The sequence below is a fragment of the Parasteatoda tepidariorum genome, chromosome 6 (genome assembly GCF_043381705.1).
Source record: "Parasteatoda tepidariorum isolate YZ-2023 chromosome 6, CAS_Ptep_4.0, whole genome shotgun sequence".
In the NCBI taxonomy this organism is placed as follows: domain Eukaryota; kingdom Metazoa; phylum Arthropoda; class Arachnida; order Araneae; family Theridiidae; genus Parasteatoda; species Parasteatoda tepidariorum.
Window position 1 is genome coordinate 81,736,733 of NC_092209.1, and position 12,785 is coordinate 81,749,517.

A 12,785-nucleotide genomic window follows, 5' to 3' on the forward strand; every position below is an offset into this window, starting at 1 on the left:
AAAGTTTGTAAACTGTTAGTCAAAAAGTTCACCGTGAAGGTTAGTTTGTTCCAATGCTTAAGAGAGAAGTTCTCTTGTAGTCTGTGCTGCTCTATATTCATGAATAAATATAAATTCACTTAACGCGCAAAGAATATGAGCCACCAACCAGTACGGAAAGTCGACTTTTATGCAAATGTCACTTAAATTGAATGCAATGTACTATTTTATAGAATTTAGCTATATTTTGGACAGAGTTGTATACAATAAATGTATATCAAATTTCACTTAATAACAAAATTTAAAACAATGATTTAGTTGTGCATTTATAAGGAAATAATTTCCGCAATTTTCTAACATATATTATAAAACTCCTATGATGGTGTCGCAGTTTTATATAGTTTTCGGTACATTTTCATTGGTCGGAAACAGGGTTGAACTGAGAGTTAGGGGCACAGGGGGGCACTTGAATTCGGGGCCCCTGGAAAGAATTAATTTTTTAATTTAGTAATAGTAGTTAGTCCTTAATTTAGTAATAAATTTTTTTTGTCCTTAATTTTCTAGAAATGCTAATAAAGTGTTATTGATTTCGCTTAGTATTGATTTAGCTTTTACTCAATATATATTTAAATTACCTGAATCAGAAATGTTTGCTTTTAATTTTCCACAGTGAGATGCATTTTGACTTTTAAGAATTTATATATATGAAGAAAACAAATTTTTTTTTAAACGTCTAGACAATAAAACCCCGAATCAGCAAAAAATATTGAAATGTCTGCATTCTAATGAATTGTTTTTTTTTTTGTTGTAGACCATTAAGGCAAAGGGTGGGATTCTTCTTGTTCTCGAGTGGCGCCATCTATGGGCAAAAATTCGACTTGTGGAACACCCATACGTCACACCCGTTTAAAGAGCGGACCCATTCATACATTCATTCATCCACAGATCGTAATTTTGACTCGAACCAGAGAGCGATCAATCTCCAATTCAGTACCCCCAGAGGTATAATTTGTTATAGAAACATGGAGGGCTTTGTGAACCGACAGATTTAACGTGCACCAGTCACTATTAGCTATACGAGGAGTCTTTGGCCGGCTGGATTCGAACTCCCGTTCTCACGAACGTGAGTCCAGCGCCCTGCCAACCAGGCTATCCCGGCCCCACATTGTTATGAGTGTCCTGAGATATTACTCTTTAAGTAACTAGTTATCTTTAAGTAACTAATTTAAAATCAGTTGATTTAACTCAACTTATTTCATTATTTCGAGATGTTGCAGCAATTTACGAAATACATTTCTAAAGGAATAGATGAAAACAGCTCAACTCAACTCAAATACAATTTTTTGCTGCTCAGGAGTCATAATCATTGCCATTACATCTATAAGTTCAGGAAAAAGGAGACAAATGTGTGGAACGAAAAGAATGTTGAGACCGCCAACATATTCCATACAAATCGTCTTGAAACTAAATGTCCCCTCATCCCCTCTGGGCACTATACGTGAGAAAATTCAATAATAGTTGTTAAACATCGTGCTGTTTTCCATTCAAGTTCGACCTAAACGTTCTTAAAATTCGATCTCAGTTAAGCAATTTCCTAGGTGGTCCTGCATTTCAAGAAACAAAGTAACAGCTCTTCAATTTCCCTTTTTTTTTCCTCTTTGAAAAGGCGTTAATTATCTTACCATTTGCTGAAAATAACAAGTGAGGAAAGGTTTGAATAAGAAGAAAAGAAAAAAGAACTACAAAATAATTTATTGCTTTGATTTTTACCGATTTTAACTAAATTTGATTAAAGATTATAAAATCTGATATTCTTAAAGTTTTTAAGGATACATTGGGTGAGGGGGACCCATCAGACCTGTGCGCACGCCAATGAATTACGAAAAATTGACTGTGAATGATGTAATTTTTTTTCAAGGAGCTCCTATTTTTTCTTAAATTAACATTGATAAAGCTGTGTTAATGCTATAATATATTCATTTTTTGTGCAAAATTAAAATATAAAACAGTATTATTTTGTATAGGAATATCTTTCCTTCTTTTTTTTTTTAGAGAGAGGACTGATTTGAAAGGGGCCTCAATTTTTTTTTTAAAAGAGGACTGATTTGAAAGGGGTCTCAATTTTTTTTTTAGAGAGGACTGATTTGAAAGGGGTCTCAATTTTTTTTAGAGAGAGGACTGATTTGAAAGGGATCTCAATTTTTTTTTAAAAAGAGGATTGATTTGAAAGGGGTCCCAATTTTTTTTTCAGAGAAGACTGATTTGAAAGGAGTCTCAAAAAAATTCTTTTAGAGAGGACTGATTTGAAATGGGTCTCAAATTTTTTTTAGAGAGGACTTATTTGAAAGAGGCCTTAAAAATTTTTTTAGAGAGAGGACAGATTTTAAAGGGGTCTCAATTTTTTTAGAGAGAGGACTGATTTAAAAGGGGTCTCAAAAATTTTTTTTTAGAGGGGACAGATTTGAAAGGGGTCTCAATTTTTTTTAGAGAGGACTGATTTGAAAGGTACTCAATTTTTTTTGAAGGACTGATTTGAAAGGGGTCTCAATTTTTTTTAGAGAGAGGGCTGATTTGAAAGGGATCTCAATTTTTTTTAGAGAGAGGACTGATTTGAAAGGTATCTCAATTTTTTTTTTGAGAGAGGACAGATTTGAAAGGGATATCAAATTTTTTTTTTGAAGGACTGGTTTGAAAGGGGTCTCAATTTTTTTAGAGAGGACTGATTTAAAAGGGGTCGCAAAAAAAATTTTTTTTAGAGAGGACTGATTTGAAAGGGGTCTCAAATTTTTTTTTAGAGAGGACTGATTTGAAGGGGTTCTCAAATTTTTTTTAGAGAGAGGACTGATTTGAAAGGGGTCTCAAAAATTTTTTTTAGAGAGAGGACTGATTTGAAAGGAGTCTCAATTTTTTTAGAGGACTGATTTGAAAGGGGTCTCAATTTTTTTTTAGAGAGGACTGGTTTGAAAGGGGTTTCAAATTTATTTTTTAGGGAGAGGACTGATTTGAGAGGGGGGCCTCAAAAAAATTTTTTTAGAGAGAGGACAGATTTGAAAGGGGTCTAAATTTTTTTTTAGTGAGAGGAGTGATTTAAAAGGGGTCTCATTTTTTTTTAGAGAGAGGACTAATTTGAAAAGGGTCTCAAAATTTTGTAGTTGGGGTCCCGATTTATTCACTCAAAAGTTTGTAAACTCAGAATTTTATGCATAACGGTTGAAGATGCAGTTTCTATGGTTGCTTAAATTGTGACGCCCTTACGCAGCTTTCTGACTTATTCATTAAATAAAATTCTTAACAAATATTTTATTCATAATGCCAATAATAAAATAAATTATGACAAGGTATGTTTTAAAACTATATTGTTTTTTTTAATGCTTTTTTGTTGTTGTTGTTGTTCAAAATCACATGGGTTTATAGGGCCCCACTTCTAAGGTAGGTCCACGACTTCGGCTGGGCCCACGGTGCGATCGCTTTATCAGGTCTATAGCCAGTCAGTCGGAAAAATCATATGCTAGGATTCAGTTTTCCCACATTAATTTCCATGTTTTTGTTTTATCGTCATCGGCATAAAATTAATATGAGCTTTGCTTTCCTGTAAAACTATTTTATATCCCGAATTTAAAGGTATTATTACGTTTTGAATTTTGAATGTTTTCTAAGTTAAAAGTTTAAAACTAAAAGAATTGTTTTCTTATAACAAGGAGTAACAAACAAACAAAAAATGGATAATCAGTTTTTAATATAATTTTATTAAAAATATAAAAATAATAATAATAGTAGACTTTTACTAATAATTAAATTTAATTTTTTTTTAAAGTGCAGCGATTTTTTTCTTTTGCAGCGATACAGAGGCGCAAACGCTTATTGAAATTTTTATCAATTCACTGCAAATCTATCTTTAATTCACCCCATTAAAGCCGAAACAACTGCATTAGAGAGTTCAAACTTTTGTGTGGTTTAGTGCAGAGTCCAAAATGGACCGTGCACTGCAATCCATGGAATTGAGATCTGGTAAGTAGGGTGGCCATCCTTCAGATGATATCATGTCCGGAAAATGCGCGTTGCACCATTCATGTGTCTTTTTGTCCTTGTGAGCAATTGTCCTTGTGGGTTCAGACGGTCTAGGAAACATCCCTGAGGATAATCCGAAGACATGCCATCGAAATTTTGATCCTTTGCAGAGGGGGTGGCCCCCTTGCTTCTGTAACCAAACGACCTGCGCGTAAAGTTTACTGTAGAACAGCTTAACGAGGACCGATACAGGACACACTCGATCCCTACGCAGGCTGATCAAAGTGGTCAACCACCCGCTTACTGGCCTCAGCCAGTGATGCTTGACTTCGGTGTTCTACTGGGAACCCTGTCCTTACGATCAGTCCACTGCGGGACACAAACCTGGTTTGTAGCAAATCATGCTTATCGCCGCTGAAGCGTGCTTCTACATCGAAGTTAAAACTACAATGTGCTGCAAAAGCTGGTAGCAAAAGGGAAAAGTTTTCTTATAATTTAATACTGTTGACATCTTCCAGAGGAGTGATTTAACGATTGTCCTCTATCGGATACGAAGGAGCCGTTACTTCTAAACAGTTTCGTTGCGAGCCGCACAGCGAAAATAGGAGACTTGACAAACATTCACGATTGGCATTACCTATCTTCTAATCTGACAACAATCCGGCAGATCTTTTAGGTGTAGTTTATTTACGTCGCACTAGAGCTGACAATGGACAATTGGCTACAGTCTGGGAAACATCCCTGAGGCTGACCCGAGGACATGCCATCACAATTTTGATCTTCTGCTGAGGGCATGGCATCCCCACTTCGGTAGCGCGAAGTCGAGTAATTTATAACAGAACAGTTTAACGAGAACCAATACCGCACACCCTCTACCCCTTCGTAGTCTGATCCATGTGGTCATCCACCCGCACACTGACCACAGCCAGTGATGCTTGACTTCGGTGTTCCATTGGGAACCGTGTCTGGACGATCAGTCCACTGCGGGACTCCTGCAAATCTTATTTCAAGTAAACAGAAAATCTGATTGAGAATAACTTGTGTTTTCTCAATCAGATTCTCTGTCCTATTTTTCTCAATGATCGAGATTATCTCAATCGTGAAATTCCTGCGTCCGCCATAATAAGGAAATTCTCTAGTAAACTTTGAATAATCAGAACAAAGTGACTTACATGCACTTAACTTTCCGTGACTTTTAAACCTTTCATTAAAGACTAAATTAATGTTAATAATTAAATATTGCAGGTTGTAAAGTATCAGATTCATGAACATCCTAAAATGTCCATCTTAAAACACCTGGGACCTTAGACTTTTGAAGAAATCCACCAGAATGAATTATTTATAATAAAAATATTTTAAGACAAGAATTTCCAGAAGATATAGAGCGTTTAAGACGTAAGATAAATCATTCCTGATCAAACAAAATAAAATGTTTAAATCCTTTTTTTTTTCTCCTTCTTTTTCTGACAGGGATGAAGTACTAAGTGTCAAAGGTAATATAATAAATTGTAATGTAAGTGTTAATAGTAAATTGACAATTATTCTACATATAAGTCATAAATTAACTAAGCAAATTTCAGAATCCTATCATAAGCGATATTTTCATTTACGTCCAACTGCTTTGCCACATTATGTCAGATAAAATTTTTGGTCCGTTCAGGCATGATTGAGTATAGTGCTCTTTTTTTTAAAGTTAAACCCATATTATGTTATAACCATCGTTGAACAGCCTGCCCAATTTAGGGCTCACGACTATCAATGTTCAACTCCGTGGCCTTGTAATTTTGAACCCAATCCAGAGGACAAGGGAAATCCTAGATCAGTACCTCCAGAGGTGTTTTATTTTATTTTATAACAGTCGTTGAACAGCCGACCCAATTTTTTGGGGTTTACGACTTCTAGCGTTCAAATTTGTAGCCTTGTAATTTTGAACCTAATCCAGAAGACCAGACTACATCAAATGTTGGAAGAAATATGTCTTCGTGGAGGATTTTTTAATCTAGCTAACCCGCATTTGCGTTACATGGAGAGGAAAACTGCGAAAACCTCCCACGGTTAGCCCGATGGCAAGGGGACTCTAACCCATGATCCCTCTGCCACTGAGGATATTTTGACGTCAGTATAGTGGTCGGGGCAAGTCGCATGCGGAATTCGTATCAACCAGCCATCGCTGGGATTCGAGCCCGGTTCACCCAATTGGAAGGCGAACGCTCTATCTCCTGAGTCATCAAGGCTCCCCCAGAGGTAATGATTTGTTATGGGCACTTGGAGGACTCTGTGAGCCTGAGGAATTTAACGTGCACCAGTCACCATTTAATGCATGGGCATTCTTCTGTCTGCTGGATTCGAACTCTTTCTCACGAACAGGAGTCAAACGCACTACCTACTAGGCTATCCCGGGCCAAGTTAAACCCATTGGAGTTGAACAATTAATGGATAATTTACCCAGAGAGAGAGAGAATTATGGCTTTCCATTTAATTGTTCAGGCACAGATTTTTGTGGCCCATTCTTTATTAAATATAAACATCATAGGAAAGGAATTTATCATAAAAAATGGGTGTTTTTCTGTATACTTAGTCATAAAAACAGTTCATCTCGAAATTGGGGCTGATTTAACACCAGACGCCTTCGTGGCATGTTTAAAGAGATTTATGGAACAAGATGGTATGTCCGCGAAATTACTTTCAAACAACTCCACAAATTTTACCTGAGAAAATAAAGAATGTTCAAAGTTGCAAAGTTTAATTGTAAAAACGGTGGGCTAGCAAATTATGTGTCAATTAAAGGAATAGATTGGAACTTGTGCAGCTCTAGCGTGACGTAAATAAAGTAACCACCTACTTTAATGTGTTCATAATTGCTAATGAACCACATATTTGATTAAAATTCGAAATTCCGACAAAAAAAAATCGATCATTTAGAGTTTCATAGTCGAAAGTAATTGGGAGCCACTGCCTTAAAATATGTTTCTATGATTAAGATATTAAATTATTAAGATAGATTTTCACAACTTTCTGGTCACAAATAATGGATTCAAAGTCATCAAATTATGGGAGTTTTCCACACGATTAATTGTAATATTCACGAGTACGAATAAAATTAAATTGTAAATGTGGGAACACCCAGTATAACTTTTAATCTAATCGGATCTTAATGGTTCGAAGGGGTGACCTCAAATACGCTAAATCTAATTAATGCAGGCGACATTTTAAGTTTCGAAATCGGATACGAAAACGTATTTTCTCTCAATAAACATAAATTTTTTTCCCGACGGATTTGGATTCTTGTCTCTCGAAATATGGGGGAGGGGGTTAGCCACAATCTATGAAATATAATCCCCTAGTTTTGTCAGGAGAGCGGTCGACAGTTAGGACCTCTTACAGTTAAATTCACGCGTTGTGTCTTTCACTATATCTCGATAGATTTTCAAGTGAATCAAAAAATTTTACGCATAATTCATTTATTCCAAAACAATTCCATGCAAAAAAAATTAATTAATATTTACAAATTTTATCATTTCATTCAGTAATAGGTGAAAAATTTGAATTGAGAGACATACAAATTTCTACGCCACTTTAAAGAACGCAAAATGGAAAATTTAAACGAAATCGGTCAAATTGTTCCTGAGAAATCAAATTTTAAAGTAAATATTTCTTTCTTTTCCGTGCCTATGACTGCTCATTTGATTTCTGTTCTTTGTTGTCAAATCGNACCTACTTTAATGTGTTCATAATTGCTAATGAACCACATATTTGATTAAAATTCGAAATTCCGACAAAAAAAGATCGATCATTTAGGGTTTCATAGTCGAAAGTAATTGGGAGCCACTGCCTTAAAATGTGTTTCTATGATTAAGATATTAAATTATTAAGATAGATTTTCACAACTTTCCGGTCACAAATAATGGATTCAAAGTCATCAAATTATGGGAGTTTTTCACATGATTAATTGTAATATTCACACGTTCGAATAAAATTAAATTGTAAATGTGGGAATACCCAGTATAACTTTTAATCTAATCGGATCTTAATGGTTCGAAGGGGTGACCTCAAATACGCTAAATCTAATTAATGCAGGCAACATTTTAAGTTTCGAAATCGGATACGAAAACGTATTTTCTCTAAATAAACATACATTTTTTTCCAACGGATTTGCATTCTTGACTCTCGAAATATGAGCGAGGGGCTTAGCTCCAATCTGGGAAATATGGTACCCTAGTTTTGTCAGGTGTTTCACCATATCTCGAGAAATTTTCAAGTGAATCGAAACAGTTTTACTCGTTTATCCTAAAAAATTCTATGCAAAAAAATTTATACATTTTATCATTTCATTTAGTAATAGTTGAAAAATTTGAATTGAGAGATATACAAATTTCTACACCACTTTAAGGAACGCAATTGTAGAAAATTTAAGCGAAATCGGTCGAATTGTTCCTGAGAAATCAAATTTTGAAGATACGACTTTTTTTTAATGCCATAGTTTATAGTTTACGTTTAAATTTGAAAGAACATAGTAAATATTTCTTTCTTTTCCGTGCCTATGACTACTCACTTGATTTCTGCTCTTTGTTGTCAAATCGAAAAAGAAATGTCATCGGTTTGGTGACAATTCACGTACGTCAATTGTCACCAAATTGACATTAGTGTTTTATGTATCATGGATACTCCATTTTGGGCAATATACTGCACTTAAATCCTAATTATTTTCTCTTTAACTGAGTAGGAATAACAACTATAGATTAATACTAACAAATCTATATATATATATATAAAAAGCAAGGAATGTGCAAATGCATACAGGATTGCGGGTATACTGTGGGCCCTAAAAATATAACATTCAACTTTAAGCTAAATGAACACATTTGTAAATAAATACGAAACCCGATTTTCGGTTTTTTTTTTAATTCAGAGGTATTTAAAAATATTATTTTCTCGTTGGTTTAGCAGAAGCCATTGTTTCTAAATATACTCTTGTTGTTGTAGTTCATTTAGGTGACACTAGAGCTGCACAATTATCTTTTGGTGATGGCCTGGGTAACATCCTTGAGGATGATCCAAAGACATGCCATCTAAATTTTGATTCTCTGCACAGGGGATGGCACCCCCACTTTGACCTACGTGCGAAGTCTAGCACTTTGAGGTAGAACATTTTAACGAGGACCAATACCGCACACCCTCGGACCCTACGTAGACTGGTCCAAGTGGTCATTCACCCTTTCACTGGCTTATAAGCCTTAATTGAGCACATAAGCCTGCAAATGTATGTTGTACCAATAAAACAATCTTGTTCAACATCTAAAGAAGCCACTTTCTACACCCAATTAGGAACTCATAGTTTCTTCTTCACACAGAACTCGTTACGCAATTGAGTCCCGCATGGACTGAAAGTAAAGATACGGTTCCCAGTAGAACACAGAAGTCAAGCATCACTGGCTGTGGTCAGTAAGTGGTTAGGTGACCACTTTAATCAGATTGCGTACGGACCGAGAGTGCGCGGTATCGGTCCTCGTTAAACTGTTTTATCGTAAAGTGCTCGACTTCGCACGCTCATAGTTGGGCTACCAAAGCTTGAGAGCCATCCCCTCTGTTTAGGATCAAAATTGCGATGGCATGTCTTCGAATCATCCTCAGTGATGTTTCCCAGCCAATTGCCCATTGTGCAGCTCTAGTGCTACGTAAATAAAGTACCTATCTAAGTAGTATGCGAGTACACCGCGATATAGCTGGCGGAAGTGACGTCATCATGGAAAGTCAAGGGGTTATTATTTCTGCCCGGGTGAAAAACGAAAATACATCGTTACCTACATAATTGGAACTCTTACCTAGTAACGGAAATGGAACTAAGAAAACAAAACATTTAAGAGGCTCTGCCATTAGTCCAATTCATAAGCGAGAACACGAATCTTTCATATCTCCTGAACAGAAGATTTTTTAAAAATAATATATTGCTAATAAACATACTGTAAGAGCCCCAATGTCTCCGGGGATAAAATACTCCCCTCAAAATAAAGTGACCCAGGTTCGAATCTCAGTGATAGCTGGTTGAACTGAATTCTGGTGCTCGCCCCTATCACGGTACTGACATAAAATATTCTAAGTGGTAAACGGATAATGGAATAGAATTTCTTTTGCCGTCTGGCTAACTTTAGGAGGTTTTCCTTTCCACTTCTCCGTGTAACGCAAATGCGGGTTAGTTCCATCAAGAAAATCCTCCTTTAAAGCTAAGTTGTCGCAGTACTTGATCCAGGAGTTGCCTTTTCAGAAAGCATGTAACCTTACGACAACCTTGTGTCGGCAACCTTGTGTTTCCTTTTATAGTCACGAAAATGGTCGTACTAAGAACCTTTTTTCAATAATGCAAAAATATTGCAGTTTCAAACCTTTCATCCTAAATGGATTAAAAATTATTTCTTAAAGTTTTTTTAAAAAAGTATTGTCACTTAGATCCATAATGACGTTTTATTTGACGTCACACTAGCGATAGGATCAAATTGCATTGTCCATTAAAATTTCATGACAAGGTGGATTTTAGATGAGCATACAAGACTTTGCGAAAAGAAACCTTATAATGACCTAGATTTAAGGTTATTTTCACCTCGAGACTAGCTTTATTAAAGAAATTTTTTCACGCTTGAAAACCCTAAGTCAACCTTGATTTAAGGTTTTTATATTGAAGGTTGTTTTCCAAGGTTTTGGATTAGGGTAATGTGAGTAGAATGGAGCAGATGGTCACAGATCTCGTTTCAAGGTTAGAAGGTTTGCACGTAAACCGCATAACAAAAGCTTTTAGGTTTGCATTGAAAGGTTTTTGCTGGGGGAAAATAAACCTTATTTTGCTATCTGGGTTTGTGTCCTGGGTTGGATTCAAAACTACGTTGGCTATTGATAGTCGTAAACCTAAAATATAGGTAGGTTGTTCAATGCCGGTTTTAAAATTTAAAAAAAAATTTTAGAAATAGGAAGCATAATTATTACAGTCAATTCGCTATAACTCGAAGTACGATAACTCGAATATTACTATAACTCGATTTTTTTATGAGATCCCGACCCTTTTATCTTCAATTTCATGTTAATTATTCTCGATTACTCGAATTTTACTCCCTTTAACTCGATTTTTTAGGGATCTTTGGAAGCAAGAAAAAAACCTAGGAACTGATATCTTGTCCCTTCCTTTGCAACACACACACAATGTCTTTCGCACTCTTAATGGAGAAGCTAAAGCTGTTCCTCTTGAAGTCTGTGAACAGTGGTTAAATGAAACGTTACCAAATTTACTTCAAGGATAGAGCTAAAATGATGTTTTCAATATTGATGAAATGGGTTTATTTTTTAAATGTCTTCCAAATAAGACTATGATGTTTAATAATGAAAACTGCTCAGGGGGTAAAATGAGCAAGGAACGTTTGACTGTCCTAGTTGGAGGAAATGCGTCTGGGACAGAGAAATTGCCCTTACTTGCTATCGGAAAATACCGAAATCCCCCGATGTTTCAAGAATGTAAAAACGTATCCTTTGGATTACAAGTCTAACAAAAAGTTTTGGATGACATCAGTATTATATGAAGACTATGTAAGAAAATTGGATCAGAAATTCTTCGCTAAGAAAGAAAACTGATACTCTTTATGGATAAATGCACAGCGCATAGTGATCTACCAAATTTGAAAGCAGTAAACTTGCAGTTTCTCCCGCCAAACACAACAGCAAAGTTGCAGCCGATGAACTAGGGTATCATAAAGTGCTTCAAACAGTCTTATCGTAAATGGCTTGTCAGAAAAATGATCTTAAATATTGTAAGCATTTAGAAGATTTGTAATTAATAAACATTAATTAAATAATCCAACAATATTTTGAAAGTCCAAAACCGAAACTAACGGTAAGTCGAACTTCCGATATGTCGAAGTTTTTCGTCAGTCCTATCAGATTCGAGTTATCGCGAATTCACTGTATTAACTTTAATTTTTAATGCTGGTTCTTTTTCTAGACTAACTTCCCAGATAGCAAAATAAGGTTTATTTTCTTTCAGGAAAAGCTTTTTAATGTAAACCTAAAAAGGTTTGTTATGCGGTTTACGTGTAAGCCTTAAAACGAGATCTGAGACAATCTGCTCTATTCTACTTACATTAGCCTAACCCAAAGCCACGGAAAACAACCTTCTATATAAAAACCTTAAATCGAGATTGACTTAGGGTTTTCAAGCGTGAGAAAATCCTTTAATAAAGCTAGTCTCGAGGTGAAAATAACCTTAAATCTAGGTCATTATAAGGTTTCTTTTCGCAAAGTCTTGTATGCTCAACTAAAATCCACCTTGTCATGAAATTTTAATGGACAAATGCAATTTGATCCTATCGCTAGTGACCTAAAACATCATTATGTACCTAAATGACAATACTTTTTTAAAAAAAGCCTGAAAAAATAATTTTAAATCCTTTTAGGATGAAAGGTTTGAAACTGCAATATTTTTGTTTTATTGAAAAAAGGTTTTTAGTACAAATATTTTGGTGACAATAAAATGTATATTCTGGCGCAAGGTCACATGCTTTCTGGGTAAAAATCAACAGTTAAATTGAAAAAGAAACCTCTTCTCTTCTAATCTTTCATTACTACTATCTTATAAAATAGTCCCTTTATTTCGGGAAAGCTCTTCATTGCTTTCCTCATTCATTCGTTTACGGGCAAGTGCCTTCAACACGTAGCAGCCACTTGGCGAGAAAAATTTGTAGCAACCCTTCGAAAGATCCGTGTCACGTGACTTATTGATTGATCCTTCTCACCTGCACTCTTATGTCTCCCCCCGATTG